General features: G+C 35.1%; 1 protein-coding gene and 1 long non-coding RNA gene across 3 annotated transcripts in view; one reads left to right on the forward strand and one right to left on the reverse strand.

Moving 5' to 3' along the window:
- The window catches only part of LOC106876359 (SH2 domain-containing protein 4B), a 134,734-nt gene extending 128,328 nt beyond the window's left edge, over positions 1-6,406 (reverse strand). The window contains exon 1 of one of the 2 annotated variants that reach the window (XM_089342279.1): positions 6,136-6,406. The gene's annotated coding sequence lies outside the window, so the exon portion shown is untranslated. Of the gene's footprint in view, positions 1-5,809; positions 5,950-6,135 lie in introns of those variants that run through there. The other variant, XM_089342280.1, reaches the window with a different exon arrangement.
- Positions 4,445-20,230, forward strand: part of LOC128250709 (uncharacterized) — a 28,026-nt gene continuing 12,240 nt past the window's right edge. The window contains exons 1-3 of the long non-coding RNA XR_016238439.1: positions 4,445-4,519; positions 5,764-5,907; positions 10,147-10,321. This is a non-coding gene — a long non-coding RNA (uncharacterized LOC128250709). The remainder of the gene's footprint in view (positions 4,520-5,763; positions 5,908-10,146; positions 10,322-20,230) is intronic.

Consider the following 20,230-nt stretch of genomic DNA (forward strand, 5'->3'; position numbering starts at 1 on the left):
GGTGACTAGGCTATAGCCAACACTGCCAGATATTTTGAGCATCTCTGCAGTGATTCCTGATGGGCCGGGGGCTTTCCCGGTCTTCATACTCTTAATTGCTTTATCTACCCTGGTACTATCAACTCGGATAGCTGGTCCCTCTATTGGGTCGACATACGGCAGGCTCTGTATATGCATACATATATATAGATATATGCATACATATATATAACACAAATATTGAGCGGTGTTCCACAAGGAACTGTTCTGGGGCCACTACTGTTCATAGTGGCCCTTCTGGACATGCCCAGGGTCACTCGGAGAGCCACTGTCACTAGCTATGCTGATGACACAAAGATATCTCAGGCAATAAAGAATCCTGATGATATTGTAAGCCTGCAGAATGACCTAAATGCAATATATGAGTGGGCAGAGCAAAATAATATGCAGTTCAATGCAAAAAAATTTCAAGTACTGCGCTACATATATATATATCCATATATATATATATATATCCATATATATAACATATATATATATATATATATATATCCATATATATATCCATATATATATATATATATCCATATATATATATATATATCCATATATATATATATATATCCATATATATATATATATATCCATATATATATATATATATATCCATATATATATCCATATATATATATATATATCCATATATATATATATCCATATATATATATATATATATCCATATATATATCCATATATATATATATATATCCATATATATATCCATATATATATATATCCATATATATATATATCCATATATATATATATATATCCATATATATATCCATATATATATATATATATCCATATATATATCCATATATATATATATATATCCATATATATATATATATATATCCATATATATATATATAATATATATATATATATATATATATATATATATCCATATATATATATATCCATATATATATATATATATCCATATATATATCCATATATATATCCATATATATATATATATCCATATATATCCATATATATATATATATATATATATATATATATATATATATATATATATATACCTATATATATCCATATATATATATATATATCCATATATATATATATATATATATACCTATATATATCCATATATATATATATCCATATATATATATATATATATATATATATATATACCTATATATATATATACCTATATATATCCATATATATATATATATATATATATATATATATATACCTATATATATCCATATATATATATATATATATATATATATATATATATATGGATATATATATATATATGGATATATATAGGTATATATATATATATATATATATATATATATATATATATATATATATGGATATATATATATATATGGATATATATATATATATGGATATATATATATATATGGATATATATAGGTATATATATATATATCCATATATATATATATATATATATATATATATATATATATATACCTATATATATCCATATATATATATATATCCATATATATATATATATATATATATATATATATATATATATATATATACCTATATATATCCATATATATATATATATCCATATATATATATATATATATATATATATATATATATATATATATATATATATATATACCTATATATATCCATATATATATATATATATATATATATATATATATATATATATATATATATACCTATATATATCCATATATATATATATATATATATATATATATATATATATACCTATATATATACACATATATATATACATACATGCCTTCAAAACATCTTCATACAATTTTGAAGGTCTTCCACTGCAACTGTCATCTTCAAAGCTAAACTTTCCCACTATAAATTTTGCAAACCATCTTCGAACAGTTGATTCACCTACAGCATCATCACCACCAACTTCACAAATATTTTAGCAGGTCTTTGCAGCATTTTCTCTTTTTTTAAAAAAGGAAAGCATTTACAACATGAATATGAAATTTTTAGTTATCTATTTCAAATGTCAATGAAGGGTAACCATTTGTTCTTCGCATTGTGCCATGCCGAATTAAGGTTTATTCCATGAAAGTTGAATCTATTTTTAGTCAGGAACAAAAATAAATGTACGACCACTTTAAGCAATGCCAAAGTTTTAACTGTGTTACATTTCAGGTGAGTTCAATGAAGTGTTAAAATATTTAGCTTAAAAACATTCAGAGAGAGAGAGAGAGAGAGAGACACCTGCATGTTGTGTGTGTGGGCGTAAATATGAAGAGGCACCCTGAAAATGAGATAAAAATAGTCACACTGACCTACAAATCTACATGTTAAGCTTGAAATAGTTTATTAAAGTCAAATAAATTTCTGGACATTTCTAAAAAGGAAAATAGGACCAGTCTAATAAATAAGAGTTGTATATCAGTCATTGTAAACAAGAAAAGGTTATATAAAGGATATATACAATTATATAAAAAGACATAACACAATAACACACATGGTGATTCTGAATTCCATTTAGCATTTAGAGATTTTATTTCTTTAATTTTGTTACAACTTTGCTTTCATATATTTTAATAGTCTTTGCTATCATGTTGAGAATATCTTTTGATAAAAATTAATAGCGATCTAGTTATTAATTTATATTTGATACATAGTCTTAAATGATAATGTTATTGGTTTCAAATTCACAGTCAGCAATTTCAGGGAGTGGATTACATCAATCCAGTACTCAACTAGTAGTAGTTGTTTTTTTTATTTATTTAAAGATTACAATAAGTTTTTTTTATTACCAACAGAGATAATAATTACATATATAATACATGTGTATATGATACAAAACCACAATGAAATACAAATCAAACGATTCTGGCAGCTCATTGCCTTTAAAATGACAAGTTATCAAAAACACAAGATGTCCTCAAAATGGTGCGATATAATGGTAATGATGCTCAATTGTCATGGGTGGTCCCAGGGGCTGATAGTATGAATGATGAAGGGAGACGTGAGGGGAAAATAGAGAGGATAAGGCATAACATACATTAAGAAGCTCCTCAGTTAAGGAGACTTTTCATTCATCCAACCTCCACCTATATATATATATATAAGTTTTATATATATATATATATATATATATATATATATATATATATATATATACGCACATGCGCTAACACTACTTTTACTACAGAATATTCCCTTCTTCAGCTGTAGAATGGAAACCACATTTTTACAATGTTACCATTTTTATCAATGTTACCAGAATGTCAGGGGGTGATGGTGATCTATATTGTAGTGCACAAGCTAAACAGTTTGGTATAACTACACATATGTACCCCCCACACATACACACACCGACTTTGTTGCCTCATAACTTCCAGAAAAATGGATACTTTTTAACGAAATTTTCAACAAAAACAGCTTAGATGTTGTGGATAAAGAGTATATAGGGACTTATGGGAGAGAATTTTTCCGAAGTGGCGGAGAGAGGAGTTTCGGAAAATTGATACGATCCGACTTTTCTCCCTCATAATTTTCAGCAAAATGGATACCTTCTGAAGTAGTTGTATGCTGTCAACTTAATGTGACAGTCCCATGAAGGGAATAATACTACTGCTATTTAGCCCTAGGAAGCAGCATCGCTTCCTATCGGCCTTATGTTTACAAGAGGGAGACAAGCACCTCCACTTAGCTAAGCCTGCATCCAGAGACATGTTTCTGAGTCTTTGCTCGCCATCAGTCTGGAGTAGCATGACCTGCTAGTTGGAGATGCCTGTCAAGCTCTTGTAAACATAATAATTCAAGTGAAATACATTCACTGATTTCAAAATTTTATACAAATACCTTTCAAACGGCATAGATTACGATTATAAAGAAATTTATGGGGAAAATTTTTTTCCGAGGGGATGGAGAGAGGAGTTTCGGTTCAGGAAGACCAAATAAGCTGGAACTACTCCACTTTGACGGAGGCTTTTCCCATTTTTTTAACCACAGCCTTCGAAATGATAGGGGGGGGGGCATCTTTTTATGAAAAAAAATTTTTTAAACTTTTTTTTACAACCCCCACTCCCTCATCATCCCATTCCGGACCGATTTCGGCCAATGTTTTTTTGCACTTCAAAACTATGAGGGTAGGAAAAATATTTTTAAAATTGTTAATATTTTCAGAGGGAAAAGTGAGTGATTTAAGGGAGATTTGGCTGTTGTTTCTAGCACATCCCAAGACAACCCTCCTCGTTTCTTTATCACTCTCGCATGTATTTTTCTCCCCATAAATACTCTTATACTTTTATATGCTATAAAAAAAATAGGGAAAAATTATGATTTTTGGCAACCTCACACCCTGCCCCCGATGGTTGGTGGGGTTTTTTTCGGGGAAGGAGGGGGGGGTACAAAAGGAAGTCTTGCCGCATACTTTTCTGTTAGAAAATGGTTTTTCTTACATACAGATACACGGCCTCGCTTGATTGAGGTAGGGGTAAAAATTTATATTACAATTTTTGTTTTGTTTTGTTTGCTTAGATCCCACCAATGGACCATCATCGTTCCATAAAATGTGTTTAATGGGAGAAAAATATTGAAGGAACATCAATACATGTGAGAGTGAAAACGGAGGGTGGTTTGGGATGCGCTAGAAACAACAGCCAAATCTCCCTTGAATCGTATACCTTTTTCCTCTGAAAATATTTACAATTCTTTTTTTCTTTTTTTTTTACCGAAAAGGCTCCTCCCATGGTTTTTAAGTTTTAAAAAATTGGTCAAAATCGGTGTGGAGTGGAATGGTGAAGAATGAGGAGGGGGTACAAAAATTTTCAAAACTTTTTTTATTATAAAACGATGTCCCTATTATTTCAAAGGTTGTAGTGAAATAAGAAAAAATGAGAAAAATCACCGTTAAAACGGAGTAAGTAGTTTCAACTCATTTAGTTTTCCTGATCAGAAACTGCGTTTTTTCGAAACTCCTTCCCCACCCCTCGGAAAAAATTTTCCCCACAAATTTCTTTATAATCGTAATCTCTGCCGTTTGAAAGGTATTTGTATAAAACTTCATTAAAAGATATCCATTTTCCTAAAAGTTATGAAGGAAAAAAGAGGTAACAAAGTCGATGGGATACACATCTGTGGTTATGCCAACAGTTTAATGTAGTTATGTTTACATTACTAAAGTCTTTTAGTCATACGAGTAAACTTTAATCCATACATATATGCATATACGGTATACCTACACATGTGTGCCAGTGTGTATCGGAGTTTGTTTCCTCATAACTTTCAGAAAATGGATATTAATCAAAGTTATGAGGAAACAAAGTCGGGGGATGCAGACATCTAAAGATAGATAGATATACACATACACACGTACATACATAGAGTATGCGCGCGTATAGAAGCGCTTATATATATATATATATATATATATATATATATATATATAAACGCCCGTGTGTGTGTATATATATGGCTATGTGTCTACCTACACGTTTGTGTAGGTAAAGCACGTATACACAAATGTACAAAACAAAACAAACGTGTGTGTCTGATAACTGCAATGCAGGGAATTTGTCAGGCCTCGCTCGAGTCACATACATAACTTTACAGCCTAATAAAAAGATATATATATACCCTTCCATACCGAGTTCTATACACTCTCTCTGTTCCAACACACACACTTGTAATGTTATGGTACCTAATTAAACCTGGTGCGTCGTTTGCTTTTAGGTGAACCAGAAAACATGAAACTTTTTAAAAAACACAGAGTACTTACTGGAGCTTTAATTCGGACACATGAAAAAAAAATACTGTTTTCTAATTTAAAATAATAACATCCACAAGTGTCTTATATTGCTTGAAAGAAGATTGATAGTATGTATTCCGCTCTATATATCTTTTTTATTATTTATTTTTGTTCCTTTATCTGTTTCTATAATTTTATTTTTTTCCTTCACTTTCTTCCTTTGATATATTTTCTAGTGTATTTAAAAGCAGTTTTCGTAATGTCTTTGTATTTGTGGTGGATTAAAATCCTCTTTTAGAATAATAAATTCAAGTTAAAATAAAGAGAAAATACAGAAAAAAAAAGAAAACAATTACCTTTTGTTTGGGTCTTTTTTAGGGTTATTTTCTTTTTTCTTTCTTTTTTTTTTTTTTTTTTTGCTTTAAGAAATAAAAGGAGCAGAATGAAAGCAAACTAGAAAAAGTATTTCATCCATTAACTTGCTAACAAGAGAAATAGAAAGAAAGCCAGACTTTGTAAGTAAAAAGAGAGAGACCAAGTTTGACTGTTAATGAAAGAGGAATAGAGAGAGGGAGAACTAGATTGTTTGACGGCGACGCGCCTGGGTCACCACCTCTGTAAAACTATTTGAGACATCTTTCTTTCTATCCTTCTCTTTATTTCAGTTGCTTATATTCTTTTTTGCTTTCTATCTTTTGCTCTTTCTTTCTCTTCTACTTCTTTATTCTCTCTGTATTTTTTCTCTTTGATGCCTCGCTCTTTTTCTCTGTCGTTGCCCTTCCATCTCCCAGACTTTCGATCACATTCTATTTTATTAATTTAATACACATTCTTTCTCTCTATTCATTTGTCCCTCACCTCTTCTTCCTCCATCTCTCTCTCTCTTTCAAACCCTTTTATTTTTAAACTATACACATCAAGGATTTTGTAAGTGACGAAATGTGACGTTGTTACACCCATGCCTTGCCTACGTACCTAATGGACTAAACAAAGGTTGTGTTGTTATGAAGTTAGCTTCACCACATGTGGTTTCAAGCACGTTTCTTCTGCACGACACTTTGGGAAAATGTTTTCTTTTAAAACATGAAGTAGACCAAAGCTTTGTGAGTTAAATTTCGTAGATAACAGTTCCTCTTCTTAGGTTGTAGATTTAATACATCACACTACCTTTCCATTAAGTCCCCACTGTTGTAAACATTCTGGCCAGGTCACCTGCCTGGGTATCACTGCCTCCCTTCCTCTTACACCTGTCTCAGTGATGTTAATCAGGGATTTAGACCATTAAGCTGTTGTTTGGAACAAATGTTAAAAATAAGATTCTTACGTAAAATGATGGTAAATTGGTTCAGTTTAAACATAAATAAGACGTTAAAACGGACAGTTTTGTATGATAGAACAAGATAAGAATTTGAGGTATTTAAGTAAAACAACTTTTGTCATTAATATTAAGCTGGTATTTGAAATATTGCTTAACGAGTTTCCCTATATACTAATACGATGAAAAGTATTCTTTTATATGTAAACACTTTCGGACAGGTGGTTTTGTATCATAGAATTAGGTTGGCATCAAAAGATCTCATCTTTATTTAGTACATGTATCGTGAGCAGGGTCACCTGAGACGGTTCATCCGACCAGAATAGTTACTGAACAGTCCAAGAATTGAAAGCGGCACCGCAGTGAATATGGTGGGAGGTGACAGTGGCATTGGTAGTGGTGGTAGTGGTGCAGATGGTAATAGTGTTAATGGTTGTGTTGATAATGAATGGGATTATGACGGAACAGGAGGAGGAAGTGGTGGTGGTGGTGGTGGTCAGTCTCAGGTTTGGATACTTTGAAGAACTGGTTTGTTTGTTTGTTTTTTTCCTGTAGTGTTTCGAAAGCAGTAAGGGTACACAGCTTACATTCAGACTAGAACCCAATATTCTGTAAGAATGTGATTGCAGGCATAGTTGTGTGCTTTGGATACTTATTGATCAGTTTAGCAACCAAGTGACCTGGATTTGATTTGTATGGTGCCTTGGTTATCTTCTGCCATAGTCTCAGACTCATTAATAACTTCTGAGTGAAATAGGGGAGACAAACTAATCAGCATGGTGCATGTATATGTGTGTATTGCAATGAGTTATTTTCATTATTAAGGATGTATGTATGACTGGATGGTTGGTTGAAGAATTAAGCTGGTTTGAGTTCCACTATATGTGTGTATGCAGATAAAGGGAAAATGAGAAAACCAGGTAGAATTTAATGCGATGATTTATTCAACCCATAAAGAGCATTAACACAGCAAAACTGTTGAATACATCTTGATTGATACTGTCAGAAAATATGCATAATGGTTTCTCATGCAGTTAGTACTTGAATAGAACAAGAAAACAAATACATGACATAGCTTCTACTGGAAGACAGGAAAGGATGTAATGCGCCAAAGGCTACCTGCAAAATAAACTTCCTCCCTACCAAGAGCCAAACACAACCACACATCGCACCTCACTGAAGAATAGCGGGAAAGGTTCCTCTTTTAAAGCTGATGGTAGGCTCCAGTGAACTAACAAAAATTTGTCCGCACTCAGCTGGTCTGTCACGTGATGGGATGAGAGCCTGTGTAAAGCTAGAAAGACTCAACCACCATGTGACCAAGTCATTTGACCACTTGTAGAAAACATAGCATATGAACCAATATCATGAATGATAATCATGCCTCTACTACATATATATATAGAGAGAGAGAAAGAGAGGTTAAGGAAAACTGAAAAAGCAAAATGTTTGGCATCACTTGAAAAGGACCTTTAATTTAGATAGAAAATATAAACATATATTAGAGATTCTGAATGTTTAAATTCTCTATCTAAATTAAAAATCCTTTTCAAGTGATGCCAAACGTTTTGGAAACTTTGAGTAGGTCTCTGAGCAGGTATCGCCAAACTTTTGGCAAAATTTTATGCAGATTCTCAGCTCAATTTTCACTGTTATGGCTAATGTAATGCTCACATTGCATTAGCTTCCTTCCAAGCACTGATGTAAACAGTGGAAGTGAGCTAAAATGTTAAAACTTAGTGTGCATGCACAGCAGAATTCAAGGCCAATCTGTATCAAGCAGCTTCACTCTGAGTGCTTTAGCTTCGTTACTATGGCAACAGTTGGGATACTTATTGATCAGATCACATATATATATATATATATATATATATATATATATATATATATATATATAATGAGGTAACAAACATAAAAAGATGATGGCACAGGAGGGACAAGTTTTAACAAATGTATGAGTTTAATGTTTAAAAAGAAATTTTTAAAAACCATGACATTTCGAGCGCTAGCCCTTCGTCAAAAATGATAAAAGGATAAGAAAAGATGTTAGGGAAAATAACAAAAACTACAAGTTCATTTACATCCAACAGCATCCAACTGAAGAGCTACAGGCAGTATACCATCCAACCAGATAAATACTCGTAATTTTGTTGTTGACTAACTGCAAAGTTATGAAACTCATGCTTCAAGTTGTCAAGCTGAAAACATTTCCTATACTGGGAAAAGATGCATTTATGAAATTAGACCTACTGATTTTGAGGTAAACTCTATCTATCTTTGGCCAGGTTCCAACCCATGCTGCAGCAACAAAGTCTGCTCACCACACTTCTTGGTCTAACATCAAAATGCCTCAAGGTTCTGGATACATTCCAGGCCAGTGTCTGCAATCAAGTTGTTGATGTAAGTGGGATGCCATTTTCCTCTTCTTACATCACCCACGAAGTGGGTTCCACAAGACTAATTTGGATGCTTCCAGTTGAGGGTGGTGCATGCACTGAGCAGATAGTCACAACCATCTTTGCCTGATCTTGCTAACTTTTGGCAGGTCTCTATAAAGGTATTCATTTGTCATATATTGCTGCCATTTTGCATTTAGAGTCATTTGTAACATCCTTGTGTAGCAGCCATCTAGCCCATTTGATAATTCTATAATCTAACTTATCACTAGATTATCTTGATCAATGTAAAGGCCTTTGGAAATTACCTGCTCAATACTCAATGAAGTTAAAGGCAGATGCTACATCTGTCATATACTCTCCATGAAGAATTCCACATGCTATTCATGATAAAGTGAAAGCTGAATCCAATATCATGGAGCAGCCTAAAGCGGCAAGCTGTCAGAATTGTATAGGGACCATCTTAGACAGTTGAACAGTATTACCATTATACCATGCCAGTTTGAGGACTCTATCCTCCCATTTGTTTGATAACATCATTTTAAAGGTGGTGAGCTAGCAGAATCGTTAGCCTGTCAGGCAAAATGCTTAACATGTGCTTTACATTCTGAGTTCAAATTCTGCTGAGGTTGACTTTGCATTTCATCTCTTTCCAGTCAGTAAAATAAGTACCAGCTGAGCACTAGGGTCGATGTAATCAACTTAACCCTCTCCCAAAACCTGCTGCCAAAATTTGAAACCAATACCATAGACTAGCATGGTGTTGTTATCAAACAATGCAAGCCTACAGCATGAGTCAATTCAGCGGTCACAGTACAAAAATATGATAAGGTAAGAATTTGCATCAATTCCCCAACATCCCTTATCATGGATAAGGAAATTGCTGCACAAATAAGCAATGCTGCAAAGTTTATTAAGCTGTCATGCAACACAGTTACTGACATATAAAGCTAGAAGAGAATTCAAAACTATACAATGAATACAATTTTTGGGTTGTATCATTTCCTTCATTTACAAATTGGATTCTATAGCCCAGGAGATATTGTGCAAGAGCTATGGAGAATATCCTTGATGGAACTGATATGTGAAAGTAATTGTTGATGATATATTAGTTTTGGGTGGTTCAAATGAAGAACATGATAAGCAATTGAAACAAGATTCAAACTAAGCAGAAACTTGCAAAGATGCATCCAGTGATATAGAGGCAGTATAGTGTAGTTCATCCTGGGCCAAACAATACCTTGTGAGCGAATTTAGTCATCTATCTGTCTGTCTGTGCATCTATCTTTGTGTTTAAGTTTGTCACTGGTGTTGGTTTGTTTATGTCCAGTAACTTAGTGGTTCGAGGGAAAATAAAATTGATAGGATAAAAAACCTAAGTAGTGAAGTCAATTTTGGGGGTTAAAGCCTTTCATGTCAGTGCTCCAGAATAGCCATAGTCCAATAACTGAAACAAGTAAAAGATAAAAAATGTAGTTATTAAAATGCTACAATCCACAAACAAGCAGAATGTACTAAGGTTTATAGGAATGGTCACAGATCTATTCCTAATTTAACTAACAGATCAATACTACTACAAAGATGGCATCAGGTTCGTATGGAATGATGCATACAAAAAGAACTTAGGAATGGCTGTGTGGTAGGTAGCTTGCTTACCAACCACATGGTTCCGGGTTCAGTCCCACTGCGTGACACCTTGGGCAAGTGTCTTCTACTATAGCCTCGGGCCGACCAAAGCCTTGTGAGTGGATTTGGTAGACGGAAACTGAAAGAAGTCCGTCATATATATGTATATATATGTGTATGTTTGTGTCTGTGTCCCCCTAACATCGCTTGACAACCGATGCTGGTGTGTTTACGTCCCCGTAACTTAGCGGTTCGGCTAAAGAGACTGATAGAATAAGTACTAGGCTTACAAAGAATAAGTCCTGGGGTCGATTTTCTTGACTAAAGGCGGTGCTCCAGCATGGCCGCAGTCAAATGACTGAAACAAGTAAAAGAGTAAAAGAATAACAAGCAGTCAGGTTCTACAGTAGTTCAATGTCAATAACCCAATTAGATTTTCTGTAGACAGCTGAAAAAATGATCTTGTAGCACATGTTACAAGATGATTGTTTTGTCTTGTATGCATCACATATATTAACAGAAACCCAGAAAAATAGCTATTTGTAACTAGAGAAGGAACTGTTAGCTACTGTCTTTGTATGTTTAAATGGTTCCATTACTATGGAACCATTTAAACACCACATGGTATTGTGTTAAAAGTTTGCCAAAATCAGGAAAAAGACATCCACTATCATCATCTTTTAATATCCATGTTCTATGCTGGCATGAGTTGGGTGATTTAAGAGAACTCAGTTGGTCCAAGGACTGCATCATGCTCCAGCATCTGTTTGACATTGGTTTCTACTGCTGGATGTCCTTCCTAATACAACCACTTTACAACATGCATTGTGTGCTTGTTTCATGCCATCAACACCAGTGAGGTTGCCATGCAGCTTGCAAGACTACAAACCCTGAGGTGGTGAGAAGGAACTTTATGCTAGGAGAAAGGAGTAGAATGGGGTAAAGTATGAGAGAAACGGACCAGAGCAGAACAGGTCTCTTGATGAAGTGGAGCTACTCAACCATTTATATTTTAGAAGAGAGGTGGGGGCTGAAAAGTGATATAAGTGAAGAAACCACATTGGGAGTTTCATGAGAAGTGACAGAGTCATTATCTTTGAAGGTGTGAAACACTGAGCAATATTCACCAATCGTATTTTGTGAGAAGTAAGCTGAGAGGCAAAGGTGTAATATTTTAGCCTAGCATAAATTCACAAAGTCAACAAGCAGTTGAAAAATATGCCATTTGTACCATATTCACAACAGATAACACTAAAGAACCAATGTTGCTTCATAAGATACCAAAACATCTCTGGTCAAATATTAGTGTTGACTTATTTTCAACCAATGGGATGAATATATAGTCAATGTGGACTGTTATTCCAACTCAACAGAAGTCATGCAGTTGAGTGAACAGTTTCACGATAATAAACAAACTGAAATCAGTTTTTTGCTAGATATGAATACCAGATATTCTGATTTCAGATGCCTCACAACTAATGTCTACAAAATTCAAAAGTTTTGCCAAAATGTGGAACTTTCACCGTATTACATACATACAATTGAATGAACTGGCTGAGATTGCAGTGATAAAACCATGACACTGATAAAAAAAAAAATCTATATGGAGAAAAACAAAGACCCTTACCTGTCACTCCTAAATTTGTGAACTACATCATAAGAAAAGGCTGGTAAATCACAATCTATATACATAAAACACAGGATGTGTGTTTGTCATGTCGTTAAAACTCAAGATCCACCCAATCGATTTTAATGAAATTTTACACATGCATTACATAAGGTCCATGGAGTGTCATGAGCCAAAGAAATTTTCAACTTCTTGCCTGATGTGGGCCCAGGGGCAGATAAACCAAACTTTTTAAGCATTCTTGCAGCGTTAAGGCCCGTAACTTGAGTATCCAGTAGCTTTCCTCCAAATTGGCAACAAACATTAATCAGGCTCCTCGAATTGCTGTTGACTAAAAAAATTTCCAACGCTATGGGCCCACCCCAAATGCAGATTAATCATATTTGAATATACTGTACTGGGTTTTATCTTTGTTTTAGGCCATTTTCTGACGATGAAATATTGACACTACTTATGCATTATAAGTAGCGTATAATATTTTATGAAAACCTTTTTGTCCAATTGACAGAGGAAATGAGAAGAACATTAAAATTTTTGTCAGCGTCCTGTTGATGCTTCATGTTACCATCCCACACACCACCAGGCCATGTGCATATGTGTGCAGCTGGGTAAAAGCACAACAAACCCATTCATCCATTCTCCAGAAGTGCCCTGTTGATGTTTCACATTTCCAATCCTACGCAACACAGCATGGCCTGGCAGCATGTCTGCTTTCTATGTCATCCATGTCTGAACTATATAATGCAAAATGTTCATACAAAAAAACAAACTACTGTTGTAACTCACAGTCATTTGAGTTTGACCTCTTGACCACTTCCAGAAGCTATGTTCGCTACCTGCAATTAGTCCCCCCCCCCCCCCCCGTGTTCCCTCACCTGTTTAGTCAGACGAGTAAATACCGGGTGTCCCAGAATGATGACTTCAGTGAAATCAGATACATTTTTTTTTGAAACTCACTTTTATTTATGTTTATCATGTTCAATATGTGCTAAAAGTGTATAAATTTTGAATTTTGTTTATAATTTTATTTTCATTCCTGTTGGTAGGTGGCTCTGAAAGGGGTCTTAGGAGGAAGTGACTTTGCCTTCCTGAGCTAGTTTTCCACCACATTTCTTAAAAATCATGGTAGAGGCCTTGGTCTCGAGACCACTCATGTCTAGAAACTGAGGTTGGGGGTAAGCAAAGGCATGCTCCCCGTAGAAAATCCAGTTCCGAGAAAGCCTCATGATAGCAAAGAAGAATGAGCACCATCCAGCCCAAAGGTTGAGGTGGGCTGCATCTGCCTACCTCAAAAAGGAAGGTACAAACCCTTATTCTGGGTTGCACAGGCTTGACTTGCCTTATGATGGCCAATGGCCTCAGGAGAAGCTTGGGAAGTTGGAATGTGGGCAGTCTGCATGGAAGGGGAACTGAGGTGTGTGAGGAATTGAGGAAGAGGATGTGTGTTGTGTGCAGGAGGCTAGGTGGAGGGGCCTGGGTGCAAGATTTGTGGGGTCAAGGGAAGAAGGTACAAGTTGTGGTAGTTAAGAAATAGCAAGGGGACTGAACGTGTGGGAGTTTTGGTGAAGGAAGAAATCTGTGGAAAGGTGCTGGAGGTCAGGAGAAAGAGTGACACAGTGATGTTAGCATTTGAGGGAGAAGTGGTGAGGGTGATTTGTGGATATGGTCTGCAAAGTGGAAGAGGGATTGCTGAGAAAGGGCAGTTCTTTGATGGAATGGCAAATGAGTGGGACTTACATAAAGTAGATGAATTGGTTTTGGGCATGGGTGATTTTAATGGACATGTTGGGAAATGGATCCAGGGCTTTGAGGGGGTGCATGGGGGAAACGGAATTGGGGAGAGAAATTTGGAAGGAAGGATGCTGTTGGAGTTTCGTGATGAAAGAGTTGTGTGTGGTGAACATGTGGTTTAGAAAAACAGAGAAAAGGAAGGTGACTTTCAGTGCAGGAGGGAATGAGACAGAGATTGATTTCATGTTGGTTGGCAGGAAAAACAGAAGACGAGAGATGTGAAGACAATACCAGGGGGAGTTGCAGCACAGGCTGGTGGTTGGTGACTTGGGTAAAAGGGAAGTTAAAAAGTGTGTGAGAAAGGGAACAGTTGAGAGGAAAAAGGTGTGGAAACTGAAGGAAGAAGAAACAAGAGCAAGATTTGAGGACAGAATTGGCACCACATTTGTGGAAGTCTTTTAAAGAAGAGGTAATAAAGGCATATGATGAAGTGTGTTGAAGGATGAAAGGTAGGAGAGATCGAGGAGATATGTGGTGGTGGAACGAGGAGGTGAGGGATGCGATAGCGAAGAAGAAGGAAGCACAAAGCTTTATGTAATAATAGGACTGAGCAAATGAAAGCCAGGTATAATAACATGAAGAATCATGCAAAGAGGGTGGTTGTAAGATCTATGAGGAAGGAGGCTAAGGAGAGGTTGAGCAGGCTAGATGAGAACCCAGATAGAGTGTTTAGGTTTATTAAATCAATGAAAAATGATGGAAGAGATGTTGAGGGAAGAAGATGCATGAGGCGGGAGTGATGGAAGGTTGAATTTTAGTTAGAAGGACAGGGGAAGAGTATAGAAGGAGCATATAGAGGGAATTATGAATAGGATCAGAGAGTGGAAGTTGCTGTGGGGAAGGGTCTAGTGGAAAGGGTTAGTCAGGAAGTAGTGGAGGCAATGAAGGAAATGAAAACAGGAAAGGCAGCTGGTCCATCAGAAATAAGTGTAGAAATGATAACTGCAAGTGGAGAGATAGGGATTGCTGTGATGATTGAGTTCTGCCAGGGTGTGCTGAATGGAAGAGGAATGCCGGATGATTGGGCACTACGTATGGTGGTACCAATCTTCAAGGGAAATGGGAATGCGATGAGTTGTGGGGTGTGTAGAGGAGTGAAGTTATTGGAGCATGCAATGAAGATAGTGGAAAAGATACTGGAGAGGAGAGTTCATTAAGGCAGCAAGCTGGCAGAATTGTTGAGAAGCTGGGCAAAATGCTTAGCAGCATTTCATCCATCTTTACATTCTGGGTTCAAATTCCACCGAGATCAGTTTTGCCTTACATCCTTTTGGGGGTCACTAAAATAAGTATCAGCTAACTAGTGAAGTTGTATATATTTGATTTATCTCCTCCCTTGAACTGGCTGGCCTTGTGCCAAAATTTGAAACCAAATATTGTGTTATTTATTATTTTATTTCACTAGTTATATTTCAATAAAATATTCAATGTGAGTCTGCTTTTAGCATTCAGCCAAGGCGACCTGATCAGTAAAACATTGCTTCTTCTGTTATTTACATGTCAGCTTAACACAACATAACAAAGGGTTATTGAGAGGAAGGGCATCTGGTAAAACAATGACTCAGTAATGTATTCATCTAAGCCATGCTGGGATGGAAAAATGGATGTAATAACAATCAAACAAATGACTATACATGTGTGTGTGTGTGTGTGTGTGTGTAAGGAGAGAAAGAAAGAGACTGCATGGGTGTGTGGTAAAAAGCTTGCTTCTCAACCACATGGTTCCTAGTTCAGTCCCACTGTATAGCCCCAGGCCAACCAAAGCCTTTTGGGTGCATTTGGTAGATGGAAATTGAAAGAAGCCCTTCGTATATATATATATATATATATATATATATATATATATATATATAATGTACTGATCTGTAATAGAAAATTCAACAAAAAAAGTACACTATCTGGTGAGAGGTAAATATTATTTATTTAAAGGTCACAATACATCTATTAAAGTGCTACTAACAGTTTCATATGTTGAGAAAACTCAAAGATATTCTTCAGGTACAAACCACATATAACAAACTAAAGAAATTGAATTATAGAAGAAACACGAAAAAACTAAGAAGGTAGCATGTAGAAAATGATGTATGACTAAATCTATGATATGACTAAATCTATGATATGTGAGGCAGAAGTTACTGCAACCCTAAATAATAATACAACTGATAAGAAGACCTATCCTGGATTATGTGAAGGTGAATTCAAAAATCACTATGCCAACCACAGAGCCTCCTTCTGACATAAGGACAAAAGTAAAGCTACTAGGTTGAAAGATAATGAAACTCTGCATGTGATTAAATGGAAAGTAATTGAGAAATCCATACTTTATGTGAATGGATCAAATAAATGTAGACTTTGGCTGAAAGAATGCAAATCCTGTTCAGATCTAAGATCCCTAACTCTCTATTGAACTCCAGGTCTGAAATTTTCAGTAGTTGCATGCATATGTATAAATATATTTTGAAAAATTAGAAAATTCCACCTATTCCTGACTGACTTGATATCTTTTCTGCCTTATCATTTAAGGTCAAAGGAGGATAGCTCTTTTACCTTTTTACTTTTTATTTTCTAATTTCTAGTCTCTGTTATTCATTCTCCATTGTTTACTGTCTGCATTTTCTACATGCTGCCTTCTCAGTTTTTCGTGTTTCTTCTATCATTCAATTTCTTTAGTTTGTTATGATATGTGGTTTGTGCCTGAAGAATATGTTTGAGTTTTCTCTACATATGAAACTATTAGTAGCGCTTTGTGACCTTTAAATAAATAATATATATATGTGAGTGCATGAGTCTTTGTGTCTATGTTTGTCCCTCCATCACCACTTCACAACTGGTGCTGGTATGTTTACATTTCCATAGCTTAGCAGTTTAACAAAAGAGACAGATACAATAAGTACTAGGCTAAAGAATTAAGTCCTGGGGTTGATTTGTTCAACTAAAACCCTTCAAGGAGGTGCCCCACTATGGCCAGAATCAAACGACTGAAACATAAAAAAATAAATATGTGAAGCATATATTGTGTGTGTATGTGCACACACACACACACACACAGATACACATATATGAATGTGTATAGGCATAATTGATGTATATATGTATACACATCCATATATATTTACATATACGAGGTGCTGAAAAGTTCCTAGCTTTGAGTAAAAGAAAATACAGGAGGATCAGTTAATTGTGATTTTATTCAACATATTCCCCTCTCGGATTCACACACTTATTGCAGTGGCCCTTCAGTTTTTCTAAGCTTTGTAAAAGAACACAGAAGATTGTACCTCCAAACTAGGCCTTTTGTGATACCCTAAAAGCCAGGAACTTTTCAGCAACCTCTCATGTATGTGTGTGTGTGTGATATAATATGTATGTGTGTCATATTCAAAGTGCACCATAAAATTCACCCTTATACTATTATACTATTCCTATCTCCTATTTTCTGCTCCATTTACAAGAAGTGTGTAATTGCCAGTGAAATGTTCTACATATCTGCCATTACTGAAAGGATAAAAGGGACCTCAGCTGGATTCAGCAAACCAGACTGTATATTATAAACATGCTGAGTCATTCTCAGTCATATTTTACTATTCTTTCAACTACTTCTTTCTCTCTTCTGTGGGTGTGATAGTGTATGTGTGACTGTATGTGCGTGTGTGTGTGTGTATTTATGTATGTATGTGTGTTGGTGTGTAATGTATATCTATTTGTATGTATTTATGTATGTGTTGATGTGTATGTACATATGTTTGTATGTATCTATGTATCTATGAGTGTGTGTGTGTGTAAGTGTTTGTGTATATAAAGTGAGAGAGAAAGCTCTATTTCTTTCTTTCTTAGCATGACCATATGTCATAGACATTAAAGGTAACAAATAAATCCATTAATCCCCCTTTTTAATCAGATTATCAAGCTTCAATATCTTACATCACCTCAACTCCTACTTTTCTTGTTAGAGGAGGATTAGTCTGGAGAAAGAAGATGTGCGCATGGCTTTCACAGGCCCTCTAGGACTTCTGAAATCTAGACAATGAATGTAGTGAATGTCCTTCTTGAATAGTTACAAACTGACAGCTACAAGATTAAGATAGTTAAGGAGGGAATTCCAAAAGGCTGATATTCTAGGTGTAGCAGTTAGTAAGGGGTTTCCTACTTCCTTCTGTCCTTGAGCCCTCATCTCTTTGATCAGGATCTTATTAATGCTGTTGTGACATGCAGTATGTCTTGAGTATTTTTTAACCTGGTGAAGCCCATCCCTCTCCAGGTCTGACTGCACCCACTTGCTTCCTAATGGAAATAGGCAAACAAAAAAGAGAAAGAGTGGGACAGAGAGGATATTCCACTACAGTATAAAACTTGTACTTTACCTATCAATCCTGGAAACTATTATCAACACGATTTGAACTCAGAGTGCATAGAGTTTGAATGATTACTGCAAAGCAACCTATTTAATACTCTAACGACTCTATCAATTAGTCATCTTCATATATAGCTTAGAGGGAGAAGACATAATATGGCTCATTAAAGGAGAGCTAAAAATATATTTTATCTTTGTAGCATTTCACATTGTTACACACATGCTAGTCATTGGTGATAACAAGTCCCTGACAATGCAAATAACCAGCTCATTTCATACTTCAGTTGATATTTTCAGAATTGACAGGACAATTTCTGATGGTCCTACTGCTGTCCATCTTTTTATATTCTTAATGACCCTCCCCACTATATAACAACCAATGCAATGAATGTTCTTGGAAATTTATAAGCTGACCACCACAAAATTAAGACAATCAAGGAGGGAAATCCAAAGGTTTGATGTTCTGGAGAGGAAGGATTGGGAGTAGTTGTTAGTATGGCAGTTGTTCTGTTGGATTCACATGGCAATAGCCATCTTTTGCTAATACGTTTCGCATTCAGTAACCATTTGTTGTATCATTCCTTTGCCTCTTTCTTTTCAGCATCAGCAAGGACAAGCGCACCGTCATCATATCCCTCTTTTATCTTATACTTGTTTTAGTCATTGGACTGCAACCATGCTGGGGTACCTCCTTGAAGAACTCTTAGTCAAATGTATTGACCTTAGTACTTATTTTTTAAAGCCTGGTACTTATTCTATCAGTCTCTTTTGCCAAACCACTAAGTTACACAGATGTAAACACACCAGCACCAGTTGTCAAGTGAGGTGGAGGGAAAACACAGACACAAAGACACACACACATAGATATATATATATATATACATATATACAACAGGTTTCTTTCAGTTTCCAACTACCAAATCCATTCATAAGGCTTTGGTTGGCCTGAGGTAATAGTAGAAGACATATGCCCAAAGTGCCACACAATGGACTAAACCCAGAACCATGTGCTTGAGAAGTAAACTTCATACCACACAGCCATGCTTTACACAGATACATTCACATTGTTTTGCTCCTGTTGGTCAGCTATCATAGTTGGAACCAATCGATGAAGTTGATACAGGATTGAAAGGTTGAATTTTAGATCAAAGAATGAAAAAGAAGCTGCACTGATAGATTGCTTTTTAGTTCAAAACATTTCACACCTCTGATCTTCACAGTGTAGATTTTTGGTAAAATTCTTGCTTTCAGCTTTGATAGATACATCTGATTCTTTCTACATACTTCACATTGTTCCTTATATAATAATATAAGCTAGCTTTTTAACTATATAATAAATATTAGT

This window comes from Octopus bimaculoides, chromosome 25 (genome assembly GCF_046866305.1).
Source record: "Octopus bimaculoides isolate indiv1 chromosome 25, ASM4686630v1, whole genome shotgun sequence".
Lineage (NCBI taxonomy): Eukaryota > Metazoa > Mollusca > Cephalopoda > Octopoda > Octopodidae > Octopus > Octopus bimaculoides.